This window comes from Amblyraja radiata, chromosome 21 (assembly GCF_010909765.2).
Source record: "Amblyraja radiata isolate CabotCenter1 chromosome 21, sAmbRad1.1.pri, whole genome shotgun sequence".
NCBI lineage: Eukaryota > Metazoa > Chordata > Chondrichthyes > Rajiformes > Rajidae > Amblyraja > Amblyraja radiata.
In genome coordinates this window covers 41,329,689-41,344,396 of record NC_045976.1, presented here as the reverse complement: position 1 = coordinate 41,344,396, position 14,708 = coordinate 41,329,689, and the positions used below count along the sequence as shown (strand labels likewise).

At 45.0% G+C, this 14,708-nt stretch overlaps 1 protein-coding gene across 4 annotated transcripts in view; it reads right to left on the bottom strand.

Annotated features, from left to right (window-relative positions):
• sfmbt2 (Scm like with four mbt domains 2) overlaps positions 1 to 10,524 on the bottom strand; it is a 100,875-nt gene extending 90,351 nt beyond the window's left edge. For 2 of the 4 annotated variants that reach the window (XM_033040158.1, XM_033040155.1), the window contains exon 1: positions 8,863 to 9,274. The gene's annotated coding sequence lies outside the window, so the exon portion shown is untranslated. Of the gene's footprint in view, positions 1 to 8,862; positions 9,275 to 10,261; positions 10,384 to 10,463 lie in introns of those variants that run through there. The other 2 variants (XM_033040157.1, XM_033040156.1) reach the window with 2 other exon arrangements.
• Between the last annotated feature and the right edge of the window lie 4,184 nt (positions 10,525 to 14,708).

Genomic DNA, 14,708 nt, shown 5'->3' with positions numbered 1-14,708 from the left:
TGTAATTAAAAAATGTATAATTAAGTGTCTTTGGCTTTCTTTGCGTTTCCCTTTGAACCATGCACAATAAGCAGAGAAATGCTCCACACCAAGGATAGCCTGCAGTGATTCTTCATAAGGTCATAAGTGATAGGAGCAGAATTAGGCCATTCAGCCCATCAAGTCTACTCCGCCATTCAATCATGGCTGATCTATCTCTCCCTCCTAACCCCATTCTCCTGCCTTCTCCCCATAACCCCTGACACCCGTACTAATCAAGAATCTATCTATCTCTGCCTTTGACGTGGCCTCCACAGCCTTTTGTGGCAATGAACCCCACAGATTCACCACCCTCTGACTAAATAAATTCCTCCTCATCTCCTTCTTGAAGGAAGTTCTTTAATTCTGAGACTGTGCCCTCTGGTCCTAGACTCTCCCACTAGTGGAAACATCCTCTCCACATCCACTCTATCCAGGCCTTTCACTATTCGGCAAGTTTCAATGAAGTCCCCCCCCCCTCATCGTTCTAAACTCCAGCGAGTACAGGCCCAGCTCATCACAGGTTAACCCACTCATTCCTGGGATCATTCTCGTAAATCTCCTCTGGACCCTCTCCAGAGCCGGCAAGCACATCCTTCCTCAGATATGGGGCCCAAAATAGCTCACAATATTCCCAATGCGGCCTGACCAGCGCCTAATTAGAGCCTCAGCATTACATCCCTGTTTTTGTATCCTAGTCCTCGCGAAATAAGTGGCTAAAATGCTAGAAATAAATTATTTTGATGTCCTACGTTTTCCTTTTCACACATCTTAAATTTAGCAACAATCAAATATTTCCACCAATGTAGAACTTCTGAGCTTTTGTCAAAAAACATTTCTCCAGACGTCTGCGGCAATTGACTTAATTTCATGAATAAGTATAAATGTAATCTATCCTTGATTCAATAATGAAACAATTTGCAAAGACAAAGCACTGATCATCCGTAGAATCACCTCACCCTCAAATATCCCCCCACAAGCAAGTTGTTATTTCCCCTCCTTATGTCCTCAGGGATAAACTACAAGCTTCGACACGAAAAATGTTCCCCATGTTGGCGGAGTCCAGAACCAGGGGGTTAAGGCCCTGTCCCACGGTACGAGTTCATTCCAAGAGTTTGCCCTGATTCGAACTCGGAGATTTATGGTAATGGCCACTCGTCGGTACTCGGGGCTCACGTGGACTTTTTTCATCATGTTGAAAAATCTTCGCGAGTCTTCCCGTGCTTACCTGCCGTTAGCGAGTCTTCCCGAGTACCTGCCATTAGCGCTAAGAGTCGTCCCCGAGCTCCGACGTACCCGCTACGTTCATTCTCCGTGCTTACCACGAGTCTGATTTTTTTTAAACTCGGGTGAGTTCTTGGAATGAACTCGCACCGTGGGACAGGGGTTTTACCAAGAACAGGAATAGTGCATCTGCCCCCTTTATGACAGTTCACAAGTGATAGATGCAGAATGACTCTCACTCAGAAGAAGGGTCCCCACCCAAAAATTCACCCATCCTTTCTCTCCAGAGATGCTTCCTGATCCGCTGAGTTACTCCGGCATTTTGTGTCTATCTTTATTATCTGATGGGACAGCACACAAACAAAAGCCTTTCACTATATCTTGGTACATATTCAATAGTAACACACGAACGTTGCCCCAGATCCTTCCTTCCAGATACTGTACAACACTCCAGCTTCATCCTAAACAAGATGTTCGAGAACCAGAGGTCATACATTGCCCTACATAATATTTGGGACAAAGACCCATCATTTATTTATTAGCCTCTGTACTCCACAATTTCAGATTTGTAATAGAAAAAAATCACATGTGGTTAAAGTGCACATTGTCAGATTTCATTAAAGGGTATTTTTATACATTTTGGTTTCACCATGTAGAAATTACAGCAGTGTTTATACATAGTCCCCCCATTTCAGGGCACCATCGTGTTTGGGACACATGGCTACACAGGTGTTTGGAATTGCTCAAATGCCTCCTTAATGCAGGTATAAGAGAGCTCTCAGCACCTAGTCTTTCCTCCAGTCTTTCCATCACCTTTGGAAACTTTTATTGCTGTTTATCAACACGAGGACCAAAATTGTGCCAATGAAGTTCAAAGAAGCCATTATGAGTGAGAAACAAGAATAAAACTGTTAGAGACATCATTAAGAAGAAAGCGAGCACTGGTGAGCTTACTAATTGCAAAGGGACTTGCAGGCCAAGGAAGACGTCCACAGCTGATGACAGAAGAATTCTCTCTATAATAAAGTAAAATCCCCAAACACCTATTCGACATCAGAAACACTCTTCAGGAGTCAGGTGTTGATTTGTCAATGACCACTGTCCGCAGAAGACATATTAACATAGAAACATAGAAAACAGGTGCAGGAGGCCATTCGGCCCTTCGAGCCAGCACCACCATTCATTGTGATCACGGCTGATCGTTCCCTATCAATAACCCGTGCCTGCCTTCTCCCCATATCCCTCAACTCCACTAGCCCCTAGAGCTCTATCTAACTCTCTCTTAAATCCATCCAGTGACTTGGCCTCCACTGCCCTTTGTGGCAGGGAATTCCATAAATTCACAACTCTCTGGGTGAAAACGTTTTTTTTCTCACCTCAGTCTTAAATGGCCTCCCCTTTATTCTAAGAGCGCATGAACAGAAATACAGAGACCACACTGCAAGATGCAAACCACTGGTTAGCCGCAAAAAAAAAGGATGGTCAGGTTACAGTTTGCCAAGAAATAGTTAAAAGAGCAACCACAGTTCTGGAAAAAGGTCTTGTGGACAGATGAGACGAAGATTAACATCAGAGTGATGGCAAGAGCAAAGTATGGAGGAGAGAAGGAACTGCCCAAGATCTAAAGCATACCACCTCATCAAATGCCTCAAAACTAATTGGCCTGCAGTTCATTCTACAGCAAGACAATAGAAACATAGAAACATAGAAATTAGGTGCAGGAGTAGGCCATTCGGCCCTTCGAGCCTGCACCGCCATTCAATATGATCATGGCTGATCATCCAACGCAGTATCCCGTACCTGCCTTCTCTCCATACCCTCTGATCCCCTTAGCCACAAGGGCCACATCTAACTCCCTCTTAAATATAGTCAATGAACTGGCCTCGACTACCATCTGTGGCAGAGAGTTCCAGAGATTCACCACTCTCTGTGTGAAAAAAGTTCTTCTCATCTCGGTTTTAAAGGATTTCCCCCTTATCCTTAAGCTGTGACCCCTTGTCCTGGACTCCCCCAACATCGGGAGCAATCTTCCTGCATCTAGCCTGTCCAACCCCTTAAGAATTTTGTAAGTTTCTATAAGATCCCCTCTCAATCTCCTAAATTCTAGAGAGTATAAACCAAGTCTATCCAGTCTTTCTTCATAAGACAGTCCTGACATCCCAGGAATCAGTCTGGTGAACCTTCTCTGCACTCCCTCTATGGCAATAATGTCCTTCCTCAGATTTGGAGACCAAAACTGTACGCAATACTCCAGGTGTGGTCTCACCAAGACCCTGTACAACTGCAGTAGAACATCCCTGCTCATATACTCAAATCCTTTTACAATGATCCCAAACATACCGCTAAAGCAACATAGGAGGTTTTCAAAGCTAAAAAATTGTCAATTCTTGAGTGGCCAAGTCAATCACCCGATCTGAACCCAATTGAGCATGCCTTTTATATGCTGAAGAGAAAACTGAAGGGGACTAGCCCCCAAAACAATCATAAGCTAAAGATGGCTGCAATACAGGCCTGGCAGAGCATCACCAGAGAAGACACCCAGCTACTGGTGATGTCCATGAATCGCAGATTTCAAACACTCATTGCGTGCAAAGGATATGCAACAAAATACTAAACATGACTACTTTCATTTACATGACATTGCTGTGTTCCAAACACTATGGTGCTCTGAAATGGGGGGACTATGTATAAACACTGCTGTAATTTCTACACGGTGAAACAGGGGAGATATTTTAGCTATCTAAGGGATAACTTCTTTACACAGTGTAGTGGGTGTATAGAACGAGCTGCCAGAGGAAGTTGTTGAGACAGGGACTATCGCAACATTTAGGTAGCAATTAGACAGGAACATGGATAGGACAGGTTTGGAGGGATATCGACCAAAAGCAGATGCATAGACTATAGGTGCAGGAGTAGGCTATTCGGTCCTTCGAGCCAGCACCGCCATTCACTGTGATCATCCACAATCAGTACCCCATTCCTGTCTTCTCCCCATATCCCTTGATTCCGCTAGCCCCAAGAGCCCTATCTAACTCTTGTATGTATGTTCCCGAAATACAGCCAAAACGGTACAGGATAGCGCTACAATTTTAGGCGCGCCTTACTCAACATTCCCCTGCGGTGTGCAGTAGCAAGTTTCGTTATATTTTAAAAAGTAGTTCACTTTATATACTTTGAATGGGACAAGTTTCAGGGTGGCAGTCGCGCCCACGTGCCGGGCCCGGTATCCACGCGTGCGCAGTTGGGGAGGGTTGCCGGGCCCCGACGCCATTTTCAGGTCGCCATTTTGATCTACTTGACTGGCGGCGTCACAACGGGGACCCAACGGGTCCTCTCGTTGTTATTAATACTTCAGATCGATGATCTGAATCCCATACAGGAGGTTGACTGCAAACACCAACTAAACCACAAACTGCCTTGATTACACGAGGGAATTGTCACTGTTATTGTTATTGCACTATAATGATTTTTTATTTGAAGTTCTTTTTATAGTTTTTTTTTTAAATGGTACCTACTAGATTTACATACCAAGATATGCTGCTGCCAGTAAGAATTTCATTGTCACGTTTCCAGGCACACGACAATAAAACTCTTGATTCTCTCTTACGATTGCCTTCCTAGAATTTAGAAGATTGAGGGGGGGATCTTATAGAAACTTACAAAATTCTTAAAGGGTTGGACAGGCTAGATGCAGGAAGATTGTTCCCGATGTTGGGGAAGTCCAGAACAAGGGGTCACAGTTTAAGGATAAGGGGGAAATCTTTTAGGACCGAGATGAGAAAAACATTTTTCACACAGAGAGTGGTGAATCTGTGGAACTCTCTGCCACAGAAGGTAGTTGAGGCCAGTTCATTGGCTATATTTAAGAGAGAGTTAGATGTGGCCCTTGTGGCTAAAGGGATCAGGGGGTATGGAGAGAAGGCAGGTACAGGATACTGAGTTGGATGATCAGCCATGATCATATTGAATGACGGTGCAGGCTCGAAGGGCCGAATGGCCTCTACTCCTGCACCTATTTTCTATCTTTCTATGTTTCTAACTTGCACATCTCAGAAGCGACGTGTAAAAACAATCAACTTTTAATTGCAGACGAAACGAGTACTTTTAACTGCAGATGCTGGTTTACAAAAAAAAGACACAGAGTGCTGGAGTAACTTATTCGGCACTTTGTGTCGACTTATAACTGATAGTTTTTGCAAACTTTCATGAATCACAGGACAGATTCCCACTAATGGGCAACAAAAGCTTTTCGCTGTACCTCAGTCAACGTGACAATAAACTGAAATTATAATATATATATACTATATTATATAATACCATATTTTATTCACCCAGAGAGTTGTGAATCTGTGAAATCCTCTGACACAGAAGTCAGTGGAGGCCAACTCACTGATGAAGGGTCTCGACCCGAAACGTCACCCATTCCTTCTCTCCAGAGATGCTGCCTGTCCCGCTGAGTTACTCCGCTGAGTTACTCCAGCTTACTACAATGGTCCTCATTACAAAACGACCAGGTTTACACAAGGTAGATATAAATGCTGGAGAAACTCAGCGGGTGAGGCAGCATCTATGGAGCGAAGGAATAGGTGACGTTTCGGGTCGAGACCCTTCCGGGTCTCGACCCGAAACGTCGCCTATTCCTTCGCTCCATAGATGCTCTCCAGGTCTCGACCCGAAACGTCACCTATTCCTTCGTTTCGAGTCAAGACCCTTCTTCAGACTGATGTGGAGGTGAGGGGGGGGGGGGGGGGGGGGGAGGAAGAGACAGTGGGCTGTGGGAGAGCTGGGAAGGGTAGGGGAAAGAGGGAGAAAGCAGGGACTACCTGAAGTTGGAGAAGTCAATGTTCACACCGCTGGGGTGAAGAAGGGTCTCGACCCGAAACGTCACCTATTCCTTCGCTCCATAGATGCTGCCTCGCCCGCTGAGTTTCTCCAGCATTTTTGTCTACCTTTGATTTGGCCCATATCCCTCTAAACCTGTCCTATCCATGTACCCGTCTAAATGTTTCTTAAACGTTGCGATGGACCTCCGGCAGCTCGTTCCATACACCCACCACCCTTTGTGTGAAAAAGTTACCCCTCAGGTTCCCATTCAATCTTTCCCTCTTCACCTTATACCCATGTCCTCGGGACGACAGATGGCACAATGGGCTAAGTGTTCGGCTGGCAACCGGAAGGTAGCCGGTTCGAATCCCGCTTGGAGTGCATACTGTCGTTGTGTCCTTGGGCAAGACACTTCACCCACCTTTGCCTGTGTGTGAATGTGTGTGAGTGATTGGTGGTGGTCGGAGGGGCCGTAGGCGCAGATTGGGAGCCACGCTTCCGTCAGTCTGCCCCAGGGCAGCTGTGGCTACAGAGGTAGCTTACCACCACCGAGTGTGACTGAGGAGTGAATGAATAATGCGATGTAAAGCGCCTTGAGTATTAGAAAGGCGCTATATAAATCCCATCCATTATTATTATTATTAGTTATCTATTCCCCTACTGGCCAAAATGCTGGAGAAACTCAGCGGGACAGGCAGCATCTCTACCCACTGATTGTCGCAATCATAAGCCCATAAGGTTATCAGTTCTTAAGGAATAGGAGTAGAAGTAGGCCATTCGGCCCATCAAGTCTACTCCGCCATTCAATCTATCTCTCCCTCCTAAACCCATTCCCCTGCCTTCTCCCCATAACCTCCGACACCCGTACTAATCAAGAATCTATCTATCTCTGCCTTAAATATATCCACTGCTTTGGCCAATGACTTAAAACACAGTATTATGCAGGCAGGTACAATGCCCGACTTTTCAAACTGACAGTTCAAAATGACAATGTCTCCATCTGCTAACCAATACATAAAACAATGTAGAAAACAAGGAACTGCAGGTGTTGCTTTACAAGAAAAAAGACACAAAGTGCTGGAGTAACTCAGCGGGGACAGGCAGCATCTCTGGAGGACATGGATAAGTCAGAACCCTTCTTCAGACTGATAATGACTTATTTGACAAAACGAATGATAAAAATTTTGCATATCTGTTTATGTTTTTATAGTCCTTGGTATAAACCAGCATCTGCAGTTCCTTGTTAATTGTAAAAGAACGGTAATCTTCGCAGATTATCCCGGACAGCTCTGTCTGAAGAAGATCTCAACCCGTATTGTTTCTTATCCATGTTTCCCAGAGATGCTGCCTGACCCGCTGAGTTACTCCAGCACTCTGTGAAACGTCACCTATCCATGTTCTCCACAGATGCTGCCTGACCCGCTGAGTTACTCCAGCACTCTGTGAAACGTCACCTATCCATGTTCTCCACAGATGCTGCCTGACCCGCTGAGTTACTCCAGCATTCTGTGAAACGTCACCTATCCATGTTCTCCACAGATGCTGCCTGACCCGCTGAGTTACTCCAGCACTCTGTGAAACATCACCTATCCATGTTCACCACAGATAATAATAATAATAATAATAATAATAACTTTATTTATAAAGCACTTTAAACAACTGCAGTTGCCACAAAGTGCTGTACATGAGAACTCATGGACAAAAGCTATTACAAACCATTAAAAACCATTAAAAACCGATGCTGCCTGACCCGCAGAGTTACTCCAGCACTCTGTGAAACGTCACCTATCCATGTTCTCCACAGATGCTGCCTGACCCGCTGAGTTACTCCAGCACTCTGTGAAACGTCACCTATCCATGTTCACCACAGATGCTGCCTGACCCACTGAGTTACTCCAGCACTTTGTGTGTGGGTTTTTTTTTTTGTAAACATAGAAACATAGACAATAGGTGCAGGAGCAGAGGCCATTCGGCCCTTCGAGCCTGCACTGCCATTCAATATGATCATGGCTCATATTGTATCATATATCGAAAAGAAACATTGTAACCAGCTAAACTAATCAACCAGAAACACGAAATAAGAGGCACCTCCAGTAAACTCGGGCAAAGGGGAAACATTACTGGTGACCAGGCGCCCCAAGTGCACTGAATTGTTTGGCACAATTCCTGAATTGGTCCTCAATCAATGTTATACAGAGTGAAGCAACTGGCGGTCTTTAGGACCCAGATGGGTAGCGGCGATAGGAAGCACACATCTTCCAGCTTGCAACATGCGCATGGCGTCAAACCACGAGGACGGACTCATTGCTGCTGCTGCAAAAAAAAAAAGCCGAGCCCGCTTTTATATTAGAGGGGGCAAGGGTGAAATCTTGATTTGTAATTGTGCCTTTTGGAGCGAAGATCGTTAACAATTGCAGCGTGCAGTGACACTCACACACTCTACACCCACCCATGTATCTGATTAGAAGCAGGGCTACAACCTTGCCATGCGCGCTTTCACAGAATATATCGGCATATTGATTACCGACGCTAAAAATGCATCTGCTCGCTGTTGCTTTTTTCTCTCCCACCCGAGAAATCCCCACTCCCTGCCCGCTAATCCTACCCTCAAATAGAGGAAAAACCGTGCAAAACACACACACACACAAAATGTGGATTTCAATTGCTTTTCCCCCAAATCCGACATTTTCCTTTTTTAAAAAAAAAAAACACATTTTTATTCCCCAAATTTCGGGGGGGGGGGGAAGATTGAAAAAAAAATTCTAAGTTGAAAGCAAAAATCCTTCAAGATCTTACCTGAATTTTGTGCGATGATAGAAATCGAATGCCTCTTCTGACACACACACACACAAATGATGATCAGGAAGTGTGTTTAAAAAAAATAGTCTGAAACTCCTCTGTTGAATACTCCCACTGCAGCATCAAAGTAAATGCTAAACTATTCCGCCTTATTTAAATTTTTTTTTAAAATACCTCTCCGGTCGCTATTGTATTCTGCTACATATCAGGCACAAGATGCAATCTAGATCGCCAACAAGTGGTTTAGATTGAAATAAACCGTAATTAGTAATGCAACACACGATATAAAATGCATTCTAATTAATCCCCTCAGATATAATAGGCTTGTCTGACTTTCCGGTATGAAGTTCGCGTCGGATTTTTAGGACAAATGACACAACGTCGATATTTTCACGGTATTTCATTTTGATTTCATCACAGGCTGATGTTGGGTAACACCCCCCCCCCCCCCCCCCCTCCCCTCTCTCTCTCCTTCTCTCCCTCTTAAGCACAGAGACCCAGCTTTGGTGCTTTGCCAAAATAGTTCTTCAGCCAGTGAAAGGTTTCGGGGAGAAAAAACTTCACCGAAATAGCGATGCTTTAAATTATCATCTAGTTCACTAAAATACCCCTCTACGCACCCAACGTCGCCGGGCAAAAGTCGAACGTCAAGGCGGTTGCGTTTTTTCCCGTGAAAAAAGCCTTCAGAATTTTTCCCACTTTAAAAAAAAAACACCTTTCCCCGCCATATTGAAATTGGCAAGGTTGTTTCAATATTGATACAGGCAGTCACGTAACCGGGGGGGGGGGGGGAGGAGAAAAAAAATACTGCCAAGATGCACAGCTAGAAAAATACTTCATTACACAAAAAGGAATAAAATATATACATATAGATATATTTGCGACATCTTATACAATCAAAACTATCGAGGTATGTTGGTAACACTGAGAAAGGCAGGTCTGACTGCTTATCAAAACCGAAAGCGGGTCAGAAGCAAAGATAGCAGTATTATCAGTCTTGGGGGTGGGATAATGGCATACATATATATATATATATATAATATGGGGGGGGGGGGGGGGAGAGAACCTAGAATAAGTAAACGCGTGCATTTCAGGAAATGGGTGTTTTTGAATAAGGTGGTGAATTTCAAGCCTCTCTCTCTCATTCTCATTCATCCCCCTCCCCGGTAAATAAACCGGGCACATTGAGCTAATAAATGTACAGAGAGGGGGGGGAGCGAGGCAAGCAACACTTCGCACAACTTGCTTTGAACGTCATTTTTTGTTAAACCCAGCTTAATGTGTGTGTGTGTGTGTTGCACAGTCCAGCGACAGAAGGCAGTGGAAATTGACACAGACTTGCAACACGCAAGGCCGGGCCAACTGAGGAAATCAAACCCGCGCCGACACAACTTACCGGCGTCAAGTTAGAACTGCAAAAAAAACAAACGTTTCTCCCACGTCGTTACATGGCCAGTTTCAGCTGATTTTTTTTTTTAAAAAGCAAACCTCTTTCCAATATGGCATCCCATCCCCGCGCATGCGTTACCAATTATTTTGCTGCCAACTCCTTCTGACCTTTTGCAGCAGTTACACATTTTTTTTTTAACAAGACTTACCCTTGGCCAGTTAATGCGTGCATTTTATTTTCTGTGCACCCACGCCCAACTTTACTTTTCTTTCCCTCGCCCCTCCCTTCCCACCCTCCCCACAGAAGGAAGGACACGACAAATTCCTTGCACATATATATATATATATTTTTGTTGTCTGATTTGACATAATTATCCGGGCCATTATATATATATATATATATTTCCCCCCCCCAAATCGGTTCAGTTGCAATGTTTCGCTGCGAGATGTTGTGTGCGTGGGGGCGGGGAAGTGGGAATAAAAACCTAGTCTAAAGTTCCAGTAGCGGGGGGTGGGTGGAGGGGAAGAGCGAACATGCATACTCCTAACGCCCTTAACTACTGCCTGGCGAATTAGTTGCACTCATAAAAACACACCGCGCCGTTTTGGCGAAACTGATACATTCTGGGAAAACTTGCAACTCGATTTTTCAGTGCAGATGTGAAATTTTGGCAAATATAAATATATCTCTTTTTACCCCCTTTTATTTCGCTGATTTGTGATATTGAAATGTGTAAAGGCGTTTCGGATGTGTCTGAGGTTTTTTCGGGTTTGCTATCGTAGCTTGGTGTGTTTTGGGGGCCGTTCCCGTGTATCTTTTCTGCAATGTATCCACTCCAGAACAGCTGATCAACACACAATGAATTTGGGTGTTGGAAATGGCGTTTCCTTGTAGTATTTCTCTCTCTCTCTCTCCCTCCCTCTGCCTCTCTCTGCTTCCTTCCACCGCCACTGCGCATTCATACGACCGACACTGCCGCGAAATATCACCACCCACCAAGTTTCACAATTGAAGATTAAATGCCGACTGTCGAAATCTCCCCTCGCCTGCCTCCATCCATCCAATTCGCCCCCTCCTCGACCAAACTGCATTCTGTTGACCACAGATCAGTCCATTTCCCCACCCCCACCCACACCCGCATTTTCCAAATGGGATTCCCCCTCCAAACGCCGCGTCCACGTTTCCAAAATGCACCTGTGACAAACCTGTGCACGAAAGGAACTGCAGATGCTGGTATTGACTGAAGATAAACGCAACATGCTGGAGTAACTCAGCTTGTCAGACAGCATTTCTCTGGAGAGAAGGATTAGTCACCTTCCCCAAGCTTACAATGACCCAACTCCACGTTCCATGATCCACATCTCCTTTGATCTCTCGTTTTCACACCTTTCACCCTCTCTCCTGACTCTCAGTCTGAAGAAGGGTCTCGACCCGAAACGTCACCCATTCCTTCTCTCCAGAGATGTTGCCTGTCCCGCTGAGTTACTCCAACATTTTGTGTCATCTACACCTGTGACATTATAGTTTGGAAGCTTATGACTGGCCTGTTGTGAATATGTATTCGCCTCACGATATGCTCCAGGTTTTCTTTTAACGGAAAAGTCATCTCTTCTCCACGAAGCTGTCATCCCACAAGGTCCACGTGGAACCTGCGCGGTTTTGAGCTCAGCTTGTCCAAATGTGGAATGATTGGATTCCACAGATCCATCACAGGTACTGACCTCCCCACCATCGAAAGGATCTACAGGAGGCGCTGCCTCAAAAAGGCAGCCAGCATCATCAGAGACCCACACCACCCTGACCACGCTCTCATCTCGCTCCTACCATCGGGGAAGAAGGTACAGGAGCCTGAAAACTGTGACCTCCAAGTTCAAGAACAGCTTCTTTTCTGCAACCATCAGGCGATGAAACACCTCAGACTCCAAATAAACTGAACTACATGGACTTGGGGACATTGGTTTTAACATTTACACCACAATTGTTCATTTATTTGTCTGGTGTTTTTTTTAACATATATTTACAAGGGTAGACTGAGACTGACTCCCCCCTCCTACCCCACCCTGTCCCACCCCCACCGCCAATCTTTACACTGCCCCAATCCTTTCCACTTGAATGCACGTGGAAATGTATCTTGTGTTTTTATGGCAGATCAATTTCCCTCCTGGGATAAATAAAGCGTTACGGTATCATATCAAAACTTTTTTGGGGGGTGTTTACGACAAACTTTATTCACCCCCGCAGGCAAATTGGTTTGCCAACAGCCAGGACACTCAACATGGTACACACACAAAAACTTAAAATTGGAAGAAAATGAAAAGGACGTTATGGTGTTTACAGAATACCATGTTTACATGTGTAGGAAGGAACTGCAGATGCCGGTTTGTACCGAAGATAGACACAGAGTGCTGGAGTAACTCAGCGGGTCAGGCAGCATCTGTGGAGAACGTGGATAGGTGACATTTCACAGAGTGCTGGAGTAACTCAGCGGGTCAGGCAGCATCTGTGGAGAACGTGGATAGGTGACGTTTCACAGAGTGCTGGAGTAACTCAGCGGGTCAGGCAGCATCTGTGGAGAATGTGGATAGGTAACGTTTCGGGTTGAGACCCTTCTTTTGAAGAAACGTCACCTTTTCATTCCTTCTCTCCAGAGATGCTGTCTGACCCGCTGAGTCACTCCAGCTTTTTGTGTCTATTTATATATTCTGTTGTGCTGCTGCAAGTAAGAATTCTCATTGTTCCGTTCAGGAACATATGACAATAAAACACTCTTGAACGAACCAACACATCCCACTCCCACCCATACGCGAATAACCAGTTAGATGGCAGACAAAAATGCTGGAGTATTTTTGAACGTTATATGAACGTCACCTATTCCTTCGCTCCATAGATGCTGCCTCACCCGCTGAGTTTCCCCAGCATTTTTGTCTACCTTCGATTTTTCCAGCACCTGCAGTTCTTTCTTAACCAGTTAGATGTTCAGATCTACCCAATGTTCCCGACGCGGGAAGAGTTCAAATCCACCTGCGCTCGATGGAAATAAAGCACCAAATGGTATTTTGTTCCATAGTAACATAGAAAAATAGGTGCAGGAGTACGCCATTCGGCCCTTCGAGCCTGCACCGCCATTCAATATGATCATGGCTGATCATCCAACTCAGTATCCCGTACCCCAACTATAGGTAGCGCCTTAATTATTTGTTCGATGGCCTCATATTTATCAAAGGGAAGATTCGCGATGGGGTTTTTTTTACGTGAAGTTCAAAACAATCTGACTTAAACAAAAAATATATAGACACAGAGTGCTGGAGTAACTCAGCGGGTCAGGCAGCATCTGTGGAGAACATGGATAGGTGACGTTTCACAGAGTGCTGGAGTAACTCAGCGGGTCAGGCAGCATCTGTGGAGAACATGGATAGGTGACGTTTCACAGAGTGCTGGAGTAACTCAGCGGGTCAGGCAGCATCTGTGGAGAACATGGATAGATGAAGAAGGGTCCCTATCCATGTTCTCCAGAGATGCTGCCTGACCCGCTGAGTTGCTCCTGCACTTTGTGCCTATCTTTGGTATAACCCAGCATCTGCAGTTCCTTGTTTCGACATTTCCTCACTTAAAACAACCCCAGTTGTCACAGTAAAGCACATCTACACCCAACCCATAAATAAACTGAAGAGTCAGAGTGTTATGTATCGTTGTATGGATTGGGAACAACCTTATGTGTAGGAAGGAACTGCAGATGCTGGTTTACACCGAAGATAGACACTAAATGTTGGAGTAACTCAGCGGGACAGGCGGCATCTCTGGAGAGGAGGAATGGGTGACGTTTCGGGTCGAGACCCTTCTTCAGGCTGGTTACTGAAGTATAATTGTTTTTCTTAATTGCTAAGGTACATAAAACTTATTTATATCTAGCAAGGTACATGAAATACAGCGCATCAAAATTTCCGTAGTAGCATCCCCTCACTCACACACTCACACACACACACACACACACACACACACACACACACACACACACACACACACACACACACACACACACACACACACACACACACTCACACTCACACTAACACACACACACACTCACACTCACACACACTAACACACACTCACACACACACACACACTCTCACTCTCACAGACTCACACGCACTCACACTAACACACACACTCACACACACACTCACACACACACTCACACTCACACACACTCACACACACTAACACACACACACTAACACACACACACACACTCACACACACTAACACACACTCAAACTCACACTCACACACACTAACACACACACACACGCACTCACACTAACACACACACTAACACACACTCACATACGCACCTAATAAAATAATTGACGACGCGTGATATGTCAATATTTAAAAGTTTAAGAAAAATGAAGTCAATCTAATTTATTGATCGGGACGGTTCCCAGACTGC